The 17,478-nt window shown below is 35.4% G+C and overlaps 1 protein-coding gene across 1 annotated transcript in view; it reads right to left on the bottom strand.

Moving 5' to 3' along the window:
- LOC140154123 (uncharacterized) overlaps positions 1-17,478 on the bottom strand; it is a 265,827-nt gene that overhangs the window by 204,585 nt on the left and 43,764 nt on the right. The gene's annotated exons all lie outside the window — the stretch shown is intronic.

The raw sequence follows: 17,478 nt of genomic DNA, 5'->3' as shown, positions 1-17,478 counted from the left end.
ATGATAATGCCCATTAAAACATCGGCAGTGCAGTCTAGCAGTGTTGCGGCATATACAGGGATGCAAGTGGCAATGAAGTCATTTCCGGAAAATCAAGAAAGAACACTAACTGCGAGGGAGCAATAGCGCGACCTAGCCCCTCACGACGGGGGAGGGGGGGGATCAATTTGATGCCTGTGTAGAGGGTACATTTTGCTTGACCAGCATTACATCCAATTTGCGAACTCAAATGTCTTTTTAAAGGGAAAACAGAGGCCAATTAAGGCATTTCTGGAAAATGTATCATTCTGTGCGCCATTTCCGGAAATCTTACATCTCTGTATATGTGACACGATCTGGTCCATGGGGGCCAAAGGAGGCATTTTGGAAAATTAAGTTACCGTAATTATTACATTATACATAGAATAGGCTATCATTTACTGAAAACGCCAAAGGTCTAGCATACTTAGTTCTAAAGTTATGAAGTTTTTTGATGCCTACTTTCTTATGTATTTTATTGTTTTTTTACTCCACATTTTTACCTTTATCTTTTATCTCAGTTAAAAATTTGCCGCCTTTGGCCCCCATGGACCAGATCATGTCACATATAAAATACTGAATTTCTACAAACACTGTAAACCATGGACTAAAGAGATACAGACTAACCACAAACAGCCAAAGTCTCACCATCACCCGATAATGAAGGCTGATTGTTCCATGAAGTGCAACAGGTGAAACTGCTACACACATATACTGCATATTTTTACTGTGTAAACACAAAGACATGCAACATTCTATCGCAAAAGCACGCAATGCTAGTGTGATTGTTATCTGCCCTCATGAATATGCGAGAATTCACAGCATACAAAGCACAGGAACTAATAATAGTCCATATTAGTCTATGCTGTAGTCCGTGTCGATAACAATGGCCGCCACCACACAAATATCATGAAATCATGATCGATTTTCATACAGGTACTGTATGGTATTTGGTCAGCATTTATGGAACAGTTTGGTTGGGAAAAAATGGCGGGAATTTATTAGAGGTGGGCATCAATTACAGAGAATGCAGTACAGACATTTTTCATTTTGATACTCTTACGAGTTCAGATCAATCAAAAGTCATATTCATTTCAGCCTTAGCATCTTTTATGTTGGATATTTTCCCACTATAGTTCAGCACATTAAATCAGACAGTGCCCAGGTCTTCTGAAGAACCTAAGTACATTAAAAATAGACTGTACTTAATGTTCTCAAAAAGCTTTTATAGTTGAAGCTTATAAAGACAAGAGTGTAATAAAAAATATTTTAAATTTAACCATTTTCTTATAAAAATAGTAACATGAAATTGTAAGTTTGAGGCTTGAGTATGACATTTTCTATGTTTTGCTTATTTTTTCTTGTGATATTTTTGTGCATCAAAGTACTTGGCGGCATCCTCGTAAGCAAATTGTACAATATTGCTTTAAGCTTACCATAAGCAGACACACTGCAAGGTCAACATCAGTATTGAGCTTTTTATGGAATAAAAATTGTAATACTTAAGTATGTGCATGACATGAAATTGTGATTTGTGTCAAATTTTAGCTTGGTTTTTCTTGCAATATTTTCGTTCATCAAAGTACTTGATGGCATCGTGGTGAGCAAATCGTAAAATATTGCTTTAAGCTTACCATAGCAGGCACACTGCAAGGTTAACATCAGCATTGAGCTTTTATGGAATGTAAATTGTAAATTTGTGCACGACATAAAATGTCAATTTTAAAAAGCAGAAAGTTCAGACACATTTATACACGCATAATGAACTTCTAGAGTCAAATTAGACGCAGTCTCTCTAGTATACTAAAGCAACAGAGCATTAATGTTGTGCTCGAGTCAAACGTAATTTAAGGCGTGTGAAAGTCGATTCCGACTTTATCGTCCCCCGCCCGCGTTACTTTTTGAAAACCAAAAATACCAGCGTCAAATTTTCAAAATGCCAAAATAATTCATTATTTTCAAAGTATCGTGTTTTCACCAGTTTTAGCAATTGGAAACATATTTTGTTTGTAAAACATATAAATTCATAACTTGGAAGCAAAACCAGCCTTTTTTCTAACTTTTCTAGTCCCTACCCATATAAAACCTGTTTATAAATAACATGTATGAGTGTGGCTTTAAATCAACACGCATTTTAGATTAATAATGAAATCTGATGAAATAATAAATAATGAAAAAGGAAAAAGGAAAAAGTCACCTCACCAACCCGGGGAAAAAATGGGACGATAAACTCGGAAAGGTCATTCTTTGAGTGTAGAAGCATATTATGGTTAAGGAACTGTGTCCTAGAGATTGTCATGTTGAGATCCTAGTTTGTGTAAAGGTCATTCTTTGAGTACAGAAGCACATTGGGGTTAAAGAACTGTGTCCTAGAGATTGTCATGTTGAGATCCTAGTGTGTAAAGGTCATTCTTTGAGTGTAGAAGCATATTGGGGTTAAGGAACTGTGTCCTAGAGATTGTCATGTGTGAGATCCTAGTGTGTGTAAAGGTCATTCTTTGAGTGTAAAAGCATATTGGGGTTAAAGAACTGTGTCCTAGAGATTGTCATGTTGAGATCCTAGTGTGTGTAAAGGTCATTATTTGAGTGTAGAAGCATATTGGGGTTAAGGAACTGTGTCCTAGAGATTGTCATGTTGAGATCCTAGTGTGTGTAAAGGTCATTCTTTGAGTACAGAAGCATATTATGGTTAAGGTACTGTGTCCTAGAGATTGTCATGTTTGAAATCCTAGTGTGTGTAAAGGTCATTCTTTGAGTGTAAAAGCATATTGGGGTTAAAGAACTGTGTCAAAGAGATTGCCATGTATGAGATCCTCCCAGTGTGATAGCACTCTTTCTGGTTCTCCAAAATTGTGATTTTGTCCAAATGTAGTTAAAATCTGCAGCTGGGACCAATGCCATGAGAAATCACCAAAATATTTGCTAAGTAGAGAGAAAAATAGGTCAAACCAAGGCTGGTACTATTGAACATGTTCTTCTTGAATCGCAAAATACAAACCAAGGGTTTCGTGCAAAAAAGGCCTATTTACAATAGCTGCCCTATAGACATTCAACAAATTTCTACATTCTGTATTGTACACATATTACTCCTGGCAGCTATTGCAGATTGGTCTTTCATGCTCTAAACCCTCCAGATAGCTTTTAAGAGAGTCAAGTTGTATCATCTGGGTTAGGCAAACTTGTTTTATATCCACGACTTATGGTCTGTTGACAAATTATACACATGCAAATAGTCAAAGCTACTTTGTAGTTTGTACCACTTCCTTTTTACACTTATTTTGGGTAGAATGTTGAACTACTATTGTACAAGTAACAAGACAGTGTACCAGGACTAATCATGATGATTAGCATGTTGGACCTATCATGATCCATGCAAACACAAACCACTTTCGTAACACTTTCAAAAGTTCAAAAGGGTGCAAAAAGGTTGCAAGAAAATGTTTGAGTTTTAAATAAGTTTTTTGAATAACATTTTCAACAAAAAACATTTTAAAAACAATACAGTGTTGACAGGTTTTGGCGGGAAAAAAATTGGGTCAATAATAGACAATTTTGTGTGCACTGCTTGTGCATGGTGAAGAAACAAAGCACATGTTGCCCGGCCCCTTACGTTGCCACATATTTAGTTAAAAGTATTAAATGTGCATTGGAATTTTTTTTGCTCTGCACCCCCTTTCCACTAAATTTAGATTTAGCGCTGGGTAAAAGAAATTGGGGTCAGCAATTCATAACTTCTGATTCTGTTGGCAAAAATATTTCTGTCGGTACATTAACAAGTTTATGCCCCCACCCCACAGTTCTGACAACCTGGCTACGCCACTGTTCAAGTAAGTTACAAATTGATCATAATATTGACAGAGGGTTGAAAATTATATACGAACACCAACTTTTAAAAGAAGGAACTTGAGAAACGGGGGAGGAATGCAATTTTTTTAATGAACACAATGGGGGGAAATATGATTGTGAATTCCTCATCCCTGATTATCCCCCCTTCTCCGCCATGGACATTGATGTGAATTTTGTGAGTGCAGTTGATTTGCGAAATTTTGATGTAAGCGATTATTTTTTTGTTCTATGGGGCTGGAAGAAAATGTATGAATTCAAATGGGTTCTTTCCAAAATGCAAAATTTTAATGCCACAAAATAACATGCTTTTACAGAATGTAGATTTAGTAATAACTGAATTTACAATAGAATATTAAAGGGTGGCGCAACAAGATTATAGTCTACTTGTAACACATTGTGTTTTCTACCTCACATTGAGGCCCACCACCCAAAGAGTTTGAGTTCCAATATTGCTCTAAAAGCGCTTTGGATATATTCTAGAAGTAAAACAGTGTATCATACTGGTCCATACAACAGCGCACAATTTCCAGTGATAACAAACTACCATATTTTTGTTCATACCGCTTAAATGACACAATTCCAGGCCTAATATATAATTCCACTCGGGTTACAAAATATGAGCTTTCACCTGATACCAAAACCTAATTTTGATGGGTTATAAGGTAGGCATATGAAGCTGTCACAAACCTTTAACACAAATATTCTAGTTTTAAACATATGCTTAACCCTAACACCCTCGCTGCTTTTTGGTCAGGGGGAAGGAAAGGAGGAAGGACGAAAGAAAGAAGAAGAAATAAATTTTTTTTCTCCGGTGCGGTTTAGAATCCCCGATCCCTCGGGTGCCAATCATGTGCACGGGCCTACCTAAGTGACAATGGGGTGTAGCTTGAATGCCCGGCCAAGCTTTCCGCGACCATATGACTGTTCGCATGATGACGCAATCGCATCACGTGTGATACCTGCCTGTGCCTATGCTTTGTAAACTGTGGTTTATTGTTGTTTGGTACAGTTAAGGGTTAATTAGTAATTAAAGAGAGAAATAGTCCAAGGAGGACCAATGATATTGGGGTAATTAGGCAGGGTGTTGCTTATGACAATGCACTATATGAGGGGGTATCCAAAACTTTTTGAAATCACCCAGAAGTGAAGGAGCTATATCGATGAAATTTTGTCAGTGTAATCACTGGTCCTTATGTACATTATGGTCCAAAAATGGTCTCATAAGTATGTTTACTTTCTTTACAGGTGGCGCTAGATGGGTAGTAGGCGCAATAACCTGCAAGATGGTGAAAATTGAGGCACACAGCATGATTAAGTTCCTGCATTAGGGGTTAGGCCTACAATGCTCAGAAAATCTATGATGAAATGAAAACTATCTACGGTGATGATTGCCCATCATATGGCACTGTTGCTTTTTGAAAAAAGAATTTCCAAACTGGCCACATGTCCCTCACAGATGAGCCAAGAAGTGGCCGTCCATCACTTACGGATGATGCGGCCACATTGAAGAAACTCAAGAAAGTGGAGGATCTTATCATGAAAAGGTTATGCGCCTACTGCCCATCTAGCGCCACGTGTAAAGAAAGTAAACATACTTATGAGACCATTTTTGGACCATAATGTACTTAAGGACCAGTGATAACACTGAGAAAATTTCATCAATATAGCTCTTTCACTTCTGGGTGATTTCAAAAATTTTGGATACCCCCCTTGTACATAACAGTTGTACAATAACTCTCAAACCATACCCAGGAGTTATTACTTGCCATGTTTCTACCACTGCTTATGTAAACTTCAATGTTCTCAATACTGGAATAATATTCGGTCCACTCCAAAAATACTCAAGTAGGAATATCAATTTCATCATCTTATCAGTAACCTACTAATTTATTCCAATTACTGCTTATGTCACATTTTTACTGATTAACATACCAAAATGGCCTCTCCTTCAAATAGATCATGATCAATCTTGCATAAATAGAAGTCAATGACACCGAAAAACGCTGATTAACTATCATTTAAAGAAAAAACAGCCAAGTACCTGGTGACGATGGTTTGGTAATATTAAATCTATACCATTCCTATGAGCAAACACGACAGTATATTCTAGTGAATTTATATATGTCTGTTGGTCGCATTCAATGTTGTCTTTCACTGGTATTCCATGGGCGAGCCTTACGGCGCATGTAATAGGAGCCACTTCAATACTTCCCCTCAATCATGCATATCAAAATTTCATTTTACCAACTGAGCTTATCTCTCCCGTTACTACAACATGAATGTTCTATAACATTATTCGCATTTAGCAAAGTGTGTTTGTATCGTAGGTGTTTTTTCAGCTATTGTTTTCCTCCCGTTGTACAACCACATGGGAATTATTCGAATTATTAGAAAAAAATCTGTCATCTCAAATTATCAGTTAACCAGCAAAGTGAGGCCCCTACATAATTATGAAAAACGTTGTCATGATAAAAATCGGTAATGAGGAAATCGTACACCATTGTATCTATACTTCCAGCCCAATCATATCTGTATTAATTCTAGTCGTATCATGGCCATCATAATATAGGTCATCGGTTTTTAACATCCTGTTTCTTTTCAATATGCCACACAGTCTAGTCCAATTACACTGCCAAAGTAGGCAACAGTGGCAAAACATGAGTCATCCTTGGGGGGTACCAACTATGATTTGGGGGCAACAAGGTCTTTTTCGGCAATTTTCCTATGGAATTTTCTAAACTTTCAAATCGATTGGGGGGCATGTGCCACCCCCAGCAGATGTAGTATTTCTAATCTGTCTACATTGCTATCTTCAGTAGATGTAGTATTTCTAATGTCTGCATTGGTATCTTCCTGTAAATGCAGTATTTCTAATCTATCTACATTGCTATCTTCAGTAGACGTAGTATTTCCAATCTGTCTACATAATTTGCTATCTTCAGTAGATGTAGCATTTCTAATCTGTCTACATTGCTATCTTCAGTAGATGTAGTATTTCTAATCTATCTACATTGCTATCTTCAGTAGATGTAGTATTTCTAATCTATCTACATTGCTATCTTCAGTAGACGTAGTATTTCCAATCTGTCTACATAATTTGCTATCTTCAGTAGATGTAGTATTTCTAATCTGTCTACATTGCTATCTTCAGTAGATGTATTATTTCTAACCTGTCTACATTGCTATCTTCAGTAGATGTATTATTTCTAACCTGTCTACATTGCTATCTTCAGTAGACGTAGTATTTCTAATCTGTCTAAATTGCTATCTTCAGTAGATGTATTATTTCTAATCTGTCTACATTGCTATCTTCAGTAGATGTAGTATTTCTAATCTGTCTACATTGCTATCTTCAGTAGATGTAGTATTTCTAATCTGTCTAAATTGCTATCTTCAGTATACGTAGTATTTCTAATCTGTCTACATTGCTATCTTCAGTAGACATATTTATAATCTGTCTACATTGCTATCTTCAGTAGACGTAGTATTTCTAATCTGTCTACATTGCTATCTTCAGTAGACGTAGTATTTCTAATCTGTCTACATAATTTGCTATCTTCAGTGCACATAGTATTTCTAATCTGTCTACATTGTATCTTCAATTCAGTAGACGTAGCATTTCTAATGTCTGCATTGGTATCTTCCTGTAAATGTAGTATTTCTAATCTGTCTACATTGCTATCTTCAGTAGATGCATTATTTCTAATCTGTCTAAATTGCTATCTTCAGTAGACGTAGTATTTCTAATCTGTCTACATAATTTGCTATCTTCAGTAGACGTAGTATTTCTAATCTGTCTACATTGCTATCTTCAATTCAGTAGACGTAGCATTTCTAATGTCTGCATTGGTATCTTCCTGTAAATGTAGTATTTCTAATCTGTCTACATTGCTATCTTCAGTAGATGTATTATTTCTAACCTGTCTACATTGCTATCTTCAGTAGACGTAGTATTTCTAATCTGTCTACATTGCTATCTTCAGTAGATGAATTATTTCTAACCTGTCTACATAATTTGCTATCTTCAGTAGATGTAGCATTTCTAATGTCTGCATTGGTATCTTCAGTAGACGTAGTATTTCTAATCTGTCTACATTGCTATCTTCAGTAGATGAATTATTTCTAACCTGTCTACATTGCTATCTTCAGTAGACGTAGTATTTCTAATGTCTGCATTGGTATCTTCAGTAGATGTATTATTTCTAATCTGTCTACAGTGCTATCTTCAGTAGACGTAGTAATTCTAATCTGTCTACATTGCTATCTTCAGTAGATGTATTATTTCTAACCTGTCTAAATTGCTATCTTCAGTAGACGTAGCATTTCTAATGTCTGCATTGGTATCTTCCTGTAAATGTAGTATTTCTAATCTGTCTACATTGCTATCTTCAGTAGATGTATTATTTCTAATCTGTCTACATTGCTATCTTCAGTAGACGTAGTATTTCCCTAATCTGTCTAAATTGCTATCTTCAGTAGATGTATTATTTCTAACCTGTCTACATTGCTATCTTCAGTAGACGTAGTATTTCTAATGTGTCTACATAATTTGCTATCTTCAGTAGATGTAGCATTTGTAACCTATTGTGATTTCTCACTGTTGTAATTGGTCGTTAAGTAGTAAGTCCGTTTAAACCTGTTCAATTTTTTTGAAGGGTATGTAAGTTGTGATTAAAATTGTTTATTCCTTCAAATGTTAGACAACAAAAGCCCGCTATTAGGTGAAGTGAGAAGTTAAAAGTGATGGTTATGAGTTTGGTTAATGACTTTGTATCAGCTATTTTTCAGATATTATGAACAATCTAAACATTTTGTTGGGACCTTGTAATATCCTTTGGGGCTACGCTCGCCCCTCAGGATATTCCTCAGCCCCAAAGCAAATGTTTAGATTTTTCATAATACCCTCAAAAAACAAGTGATCCGCAGTTAGGGAACAGCATTGCATTTTTTATTTACACCTGTATCATTACTCTACAAAACCACTTAATTCAAGATAATGCACCCAAAAATACACTACAACTCTTTACAGGAATCTCAAACTGTTAACAGCCAGTAAATAACATGCATTGACATTCAGCTCTATCTACTTGACTAGCTATATAAATAGTCATACTTCAAATGAAAAACCATTTGCTATATACCAGATAATGACATAATTTTGTATAATAACCAAACCAAGCAATGAATGACATGTCTGCCTATAATACATGCCTATTATATTGGAGAGAACTCTGCCCCTCCCTAACAATTCATCAAAATTAACCTCCTACATGTATACGTTGCATAGGCCCACGGCAGCTGAAAAGAGTATCCCGTTATGCTTAGCAGTACCATAATAAAACTGCATGTGCCATTGAAAATGTACACAAAATCCCTTGATTCAATTTTCAATTATTCACTTAAATACTTAAATCAGGGGTGCTTTGACTTTTGTTTGAAATTATTGCCACCCCTCCACCAAATGCCTTACCAGGTCCGAGAAATTGTACTTGCAAGCTCGGACAGAATGACAGACGGATGGATGGACGGATAACCAGGGAACATCTCCAGTGGAGGCATAAAAATATGACACCTAAAGTATTATGAAACTATTCATACTAGGTTGCAATTATAAATTTAAGCAGCTCTCGCTTCTTCTTTTTTTTTTTTTGTATACATACACCAGGCACAAAAAGAAACTCGTCAGTTATATTCATCCTTGCTGTTCAATAACTTGATAATTTTGGATTATTCTGAAATATACATTTTGTTAATTGGACTTTGCTTTCTCATTTGACACCCTATTTGTGAAAAACGAACAAGAATTGACCAAGATATTTGCCTTCAAAGCCTCAAACCCCAAAATCAAAAGTTGCATTTTCAACGATTTTCAATGGGAACGCATCGTTGTATTGCACACAAGCACCACGGGCCAATCAATAATGCTTTAACAGTGTAACAGGCACAATTGAATCGTTAAAATTGCAACTTTTCATTTTGGGGTTTGAGAGTTTGGAGGCGCATATCTTGGTCAATTCTTGCTCAATGTTCACGAACAGGATGTCAAATGAGAAAGAAAAGTCCAATTAACAAAATGTATGTTTCAGAATAATCCAAAATTATCAAGTTATTGAACAGCAAGGATGAATATAACTGACGAGTTTCTTTTTGTGCCTGGTGTACATGTATGCTATATGGTGCCAGCAGGTACACTGCAATGCATGATGGGAAAGTCCTTTCAAGTACTTTGGTCTTGGCCCTATTGAGTTTGATCCGTCTCTCTATCTCTGTCTCAATCTCATGCTCTCCCTCTTTCATCTGCTTCCTTCCTCCCTCCCTCTCGCAATCCGCTCCTCCCTCCCTCCACATAAGACCCATATTGTATATTGACTTTCATCATTTTTCTTGTCTTTTTAAGTTTCTGACTAAAAATCATGTATCTTACATGATTGGGTAGTACAGCTGCTGATTGATTGCCAATACATTCCAAGCAGCTGCCATACATGATCGCATTCACTCTAAATGCCATCAAAATTAATTAAACAAAATTGAGAGTCAGGGATTTGTAATATCTATACAGAGACTTCACTGATCTATGTTTAAATACCCTGAATTGTGACAGCTGAGGCAGTATAGTGTTTACAAACAAACAATTCAAGGGTTTATACGACCAGAAGGCCCTACCTGCAATAGCTGCCATGTATATAAATATAGAATGTAGAATATAGAATGTGTAAACATTGTCAAAATGTCTATAAGGGAGCTATTGCATACAGGACCTTCTGACCTCAAATTGAGCTATTTTCACCATCAGGTATAGTCTCATTTAATGCTCTGTGTGCTAGCCAATTAGTCTTTCAATACAACAAGTCCCAATTTTGAGATATTTTCTCAAAATATCAAGAGCAGGGCATAATATAGTGCCAGAATTTTGCATAGCAAAATTGTGACAAAGTTTTATTTGTATAGCAATAATTATGTATAGCAATGACACATGTTTGTGTGATTGCATAGCAATTTGGCTAGCTCGTGTAGCAAAATGCAATGCGATACCGTTATATGCCCTGAACTATCTCAAGAGCCTCTGAACCAATACTAGGCTTGTTTGTACTCATTTTATTGAATTTTTCATGCTGATTTCAAGTATGGTCATGAAAATGTATAATTCTGAAATGTTTAATTGAAACTTGTATGCAGTTGCAACCAGCATGGAGGTAGATAATATCAAAAACAGGATAATTAATTGGCAATGACCAAATTATAAACCTAATTTACATGAATGAGCAGCCTTTGGTAACATTGTTTTTATAAGGGTTTTTGTTGTTATTTTGGGTTTTGTTTTGTTTTGTTGTTTTTATTTATTTATTTTTTTACACATAAGACTTGGATTGTTTCTCAACGATGAATTTTTTTAAATTAAGTTTGTGTTCAGGAGCTACAATTTGATGGCAAAGCGATGTGTACAATTGTTGCAATTCTAATAACTATTTTGCTGCTTCTGTACTTTGATGTATTTTGATCGTTCTGTGCAATATTTTGTATGGCTATTTTTATACTGTAAATTGGCTACTGGCTATACAAGATGTTTATAAACGGCAATACACAAAATAGGCAAACTTATGTGAGAGTGTTTTTTAGGGTATGATACATTAGGTACTGGTATGTGTTTTATTGACACAAAAAAATGGGAGGGGGCATATATGTGCGGGGGCAGTGCTGTATGATATTCTACCATCATGTGTCAATGCATGTCAGTTGCTTTCTACCAAATAAAACCACTATTATATTCATACAAAAAATGTCAAAGAAAAGTATTGCAACAAATCATTCTCTTCACAGGGTGAATAGAATTGATAAAAACAAATATAATTTTAAAACCAAATTGGATTTTTATATCTTACTCACTTTGCAAATGATTTTACTATAAATATTTGTGATTTGAGGCACATTTTACCATTAAACACCCACAAAACAACCTTAAATAGAAAATAAACACCATCACAAGTATCACACAATTGCATTGAGCTTCTCCATTTGAAATCTCCCCTATCCCTGTGAGAGATTTAATAAGAAAAGCCTTCTACAGAGGGAGTATGTTTTTCAAATGGAATTGGCTAGGTTTAATTATTTTGAAACCCATACTCCCCCTGTATATGGCTATACCTATATCTTCCACAACTGGATTGAGTAGTTCTTAAGTTACCCAACTGTCTATTCTATTTGAAACCCATACTCCCTCTGTGGACAGTGTTACCACATGAGGGGTGTGGATTTAATATGGAATAGCCCATTTGGTTCCTATAGTTTGATCAGCTCGTAATCGGCGGGAATTGTTAGGCTTTTGCCACAACACAGAAAAGTTAAAAGTGTTATAGTTGACCTGTCCAGTCTATATTTTGCATGTTAAATAAAGTAGACAAAGTATAGGACTTCTGCTATTAATAATTTGTGATGCTTCTGGCCAGATGTCACAAGACAATTCTAAAAATATATATATTGATATTAATCCGCGATGTTATAAGGCCCGCCGATTACGATCTGATCAAACTGTAGGCCTATATCACCCAAAGGAAGCCAAACTTTTTATAGTGTAAATCTATAGAGATACTCCTATGTAAAAGGTAGAATGATGAACCAGGGCACTGGGCCCATTTCACATCTAGAGCTAAGATGCTTAGCATTTAGCAAGTAGTAAATCCATCGGATATCAATCATATCATGCTTTGTATAAGTTATTTAACCCCCTCCACCTAGGTGTCGACTGCAGACGACAAGTTTCAAATGTTCTTTAAAAATTCAAAAATTTCAGAATTGTATATTTTTATGACCATATTTTGAATCTGCATAAAAATATGCATTGAAATTTGTACAAACAATCCTAGTATTGGTTCAGTGGTTTTTGAGCTATAGCAAACATGGGTCGCATTTTTGGCCTTTTGGTATATCAATGACCCCTGGTATAATGGGTCATTTTGACTAAATTCTCAGAAAATGGCCAAATTTTGCCTCACTGTAGCCATTTTTTTGTTGAAAATTTTCCAACAATTTGAGCAAGCTGTTAAATTTGGATTTTGACTTTTTGGTATATAATTATGTGTCCACTTCAAATTCTTATCGCCACATCCATACCCAAACCCCATTACAGTACCTCCCCCATACAGGTGTTGTGAAATTGAACACACAGGGTCCCCATTTTTGACAGTTTTGCTTTATCCTCCCACTCCCCTCTCCTCCCCAATACCGCCCTTTCCCTTTCGTTCTTATCCCTGTCCATCTATTTCACTCTGTATGACCTCCAGAATCAGCCCGTTTTCATTCTAGGCAGACCCCTATGGCATACAAAATCCACATAGTCAAGTCAATCTGTATGTGTTAACCCATTTATCTCCACATGATTTAAATAATCAGCTATTAGCCTGATTTTTTTGCGGACACATACATCATTATCATATCCATTACTTAACAACATAACGCAAAAAAAACTCTAACAACTTTCCTCATCGCTTGTCATGTCTTGCGCAGGATGCAATTTATCATATATCAGCTATTAAATTCACACCAGTTTTACAAAATGTGCTTATTTTTTTATTAGTCAAATTGATTTTTTTAAACGGTATCAAGTGCATAATGTAAAAGATGACATTAAATTATTATTATATTTATTAAAGGGGCATTTCGTGACCTAAAGCATCACCCCCCCCTCCCCACTTTTCTCAAAAAAATTTGAGATTTTTATACCACTAGAAACCTCTGGCTACAAAATGTTTATGTGCAAAAAAATTCTTGCAGATTAATTTGTTTTGCAAAATTATTGTGAATTATATTCTGGAACACCAGAACAAAATTACAACACATTGTCTATGGAGCAATCGCATAATCATGCATAACTCGCAAAACGCAAAACCGGAATCAACTGAAATTTTGGGAATCAGTTTTTTCATAGATATCTACTGAAAAATATCATAAAAAGAGGATGCTATGATCACAAAATACTCCTTTAATATTATTAATAATCATATACAGCTCAATTTTAAAGCAACAACAATTTTAACACAGCCCTCCGCAATCATGCCTGAATTTGTCACAATACAAGAAACTTCAAAAATTGTGTAATTACATGTAGTCATGTACTATGTGGGCTTTTCTTTCCTTATTGCTTGGCCTACATGTTCCGCGACCCTTGACAGTGATCATGAGTTTGCTCAGCTCAATATAAATCAGCAAGCTTTGTGGCTTATGTGTGTTCAATATCTACAAATTCCCTGCAATGTAGCCTTAATCCTGCTCCTAATCGGCAATATTGTACGCTCCATTTTTATGGCATCAATTTTTTATCCTACTTCCAACTCCAGCATTCCATCCTGGTTTATTTCCAAACATGGAAACATACTCCCGTTTTATTCAACAAAAATATTGCTATTTCCTTTAATTTAATCCAAACCACTTTAATGATAATATCGTGTTTCAAATCCTTTCACGTTCAAATAGCATGGGAAAAAAAGGTTGCTTAAAATGTTATGGTTTTCACAGTACGTGGTTAAAAATATTATTATTTTTAGACTTTGCTACTTTTATAAACCTGTAAAAGAAACAATCTGCATACAAATATGGGCTGAACTGAATTACCCATGATATGACCAAAACTGGTATATACAGTTCGTAAAACCTTGAATGCAACTTCATCAATACCTACATTTAAAATCAAATATTAAAAAATAAATAAATGTAAAAATAAGCCTACAACTGTTAGTTTTTGGTAATAAAACATCCTAGTTTAGCATGCTATGCTCCATGCTCCATATATTTTTTATAGTTTAGGGAAAAAAATATACCAGTCATTTTATACTGCAACCAATAAATATAGACATAGTGCATTTGAGGTTCAAAAACTGAAATTACATCTGAGAGACAAGACCTTTTTTCTTTTTTTTCTGATGAATATGAAATAGCTAAACAAGAAATAATGAACGGCTCTTAACACAGGGTTGAGATCTACATCAATCCAAAATCCATCGATCAACATCAAAAATAGCAACTGTCTACACAGCACTTGGATCCGCATCCGGGTCCGCATCTAGGAAATGATCGCCTAATCTTTTAAGACTGTTACAGCGTGTGTGCATGTAAGGCGCTCATGGCACAATGTGCATTGTACATGTAGATTTAAGTCGTTTATATATTTGCAATGCCGTCTGTGCGCACAGAGAAGTTCACATTGATGATGCACATCGATGCGCATTAGTAGTAAACATTGGTGAAATTGAACAATAATGAGTTTTCTACCTTCCATTGATCACAAACAATAGTGCACTGGGTATTTGTAAGACAAAAGGCAGTCAGTGCTGCAATAAATGTTTTATTTTGAGAATTGTAGTGATTTATATCACAGAAATAGTTGCAGCTGAGAGGCTTGCCATTGCTCTACCTTTAATATTGTGACATGAAATGGAAATTGTTTTCATTATAAAGTGACATTCTCTATATTACCTTTTTTTAATCTTGAAAAAGAAAAAAATTATAAAAATGTACAATAAATGTAGATAGGCAAATACAATTAATAAATGAATACATTAAAATTTGAACCAAAACCACATATGTGAATTAAGCATATTTTTTACGAAAGCGAGATTTACTCATTATTAGAAAGAGACTAGAGTTAGCTTTTTGACAACACCTTGCTTTTGAAAATTGAAGTTTTGATTGCAAAGTTAAGCTGAGTTTGATGACAACTTTCCTGATTTTTTTTTAAATATTTCTCAAATTGTCCCTTTCTTAAAACTCCCCAAGCAAACCTAACCCTAACCCACCAAAAAAGCTACAAAAGGCTATAAGCAACTGCAAGTACATTAGTATCACATGTGATCCGATTGTATCATCATGTCATTCATGTGAACACACATATGTGACGTGTCATGTCAAAAGGAGACACTTTTGGGCAGGTTATCAATTCTGAGGTTTTTACATATCTTAAATATAGAGATATTTTGCTCCACAACGCCGTTTTCCCAAATGAAATCGGACATTCCTAAGCGAAGATATTGCGTTCGTAAGTTATGTTATTATAAAATTGGAAATTGAGATATCGGTCTTTAAAAATATTATTGACAATGATGAGAGTAGGAATTACCTTGAAAAATGTCTCAAAAATACAAGATGCCGGTTATATTCGCCTGAAATTATCAGACAATATTTTTAACATTAATAACATTACAAATTCGCAACAATCCCAAATTGTGAAAAAATCACCCCCGGGCAGACTTTTGGCTATATCTCCATTTACGATCCTGCCCAAAAGTGTCTCCTTTTGACATGACACGTCACATATTAGCATGGAACCAGGGGGGTACTCAAGTTTGGTTTTGGTAGGGACGTGCCGCTGAGAATTTGAAAGTGGACCCATAAATATACCAATTTTTCAAGAAATTTGGACCCATTGATATACCAAAAGTCAAAATTTACGGCCGAATTTAACCCAAATTGTCTTAGTTTTTACAAATTTTCCCAAAATTTTGGGAAAATTTTGAAAATTTTGGCTAGATTAAGGAAAAATTGGGCTATTTTCCGAAAAAAAGTGAGAACATTTTGAAAAAAGGACCCATTCATATACAAAAATAGGCTTTGAAAAACAGGTCATATAGTATATTATAGATCACCCATTTTAACTGCCAGTATTTAGTGCTAACATCATCACATGCTCTGTTAATCTCGAATGGAAACGCGTTAACAATAAATCAAACAATCAGGTGAAGATATAAAAACGAGTCTTGCATGGCAGATTTTAATGTTTGTTTTCATTGTCAAAGACTACAATTGTATGAACTTTACATCTTGTTTTTACTGTGGCACGATCCTACTCTCGGCAATGGAAAGACCAACTGTAATAAGGCTAAATCTTATTTTTATTGTGGCATGATCCTACTCATACATGAGAAATAAGCACCGGTTCAAGAGAATGTAGACATTATTATCAATTTGATTTTCAACTTTTTTGATTTGGGTCAAAATTGCTTTCTGAAGCTATCAAGCTCTATTCAAACATTAAGATTCTGACTGGTATGTATTACAAACAGTGCTGTCTTGCACATCCAAATTTTGCTTACAGTGCAGCGGTGTAAAACGAGTTAAAATTGCAAATTACTATATAACCAGTGATACTAGAAAGTAGTTTGAAACTCTAGAATTTAACATTCCTAAACTAATCAGACATGCCAGCAGGATATGAAACGCTTGATAATATTAAAGTCTGGCAGGGTTGCCAAAATAATTTCAGCCCAAATCGCAGGTCAAATAATCGGAAAGTCACCTAATGTTTCTTTTAACCATTGGCTTCTATGGGAAAGGAAACTATCAAGATGTCACAGGAGCAAATTTGTGAAAAGTCACCCAATTTTTTCTTAACCTTGTCAAAAGTTGTGGGGGAAAATCGTAGAAGTCACCCAATTGGGCTACCAAATCCCAGATTTGGCAACCCTGAAGACTGATAACCACGTGGACAAAATGTGGAACCATGGAAGCTAATTCCAGGGTATATGGTCTACACTTTGGGATTTGGAGGGAATTTTGCTTCCCCATGTTAGGCTTTACATGTAAGGAATATATACAAAATTTTAAATGTCCCATCTTGGAGTGAATTTT

The sequence above is a fragment of the Amphiura filiformis genome, chromosome 6 (genome assembly GCF_039555335.1).
Source record: "Amphiura filiformis chromosome 6, Afil_fr2py, whole genome shotgun sequence".
NCBI classification, from domain to species: Eukaryota; Metazoa; Echinodermata; class Ophiuroidea; order Amphilepidida; family Amphiuridae; genus Amphiura; species Amphiura filiformis.
The sequence above is the reverse complement of the archived record's forward strand: the minus strand, read 5'-3'. Positions and strand labels throughout refer to the sequence as shown.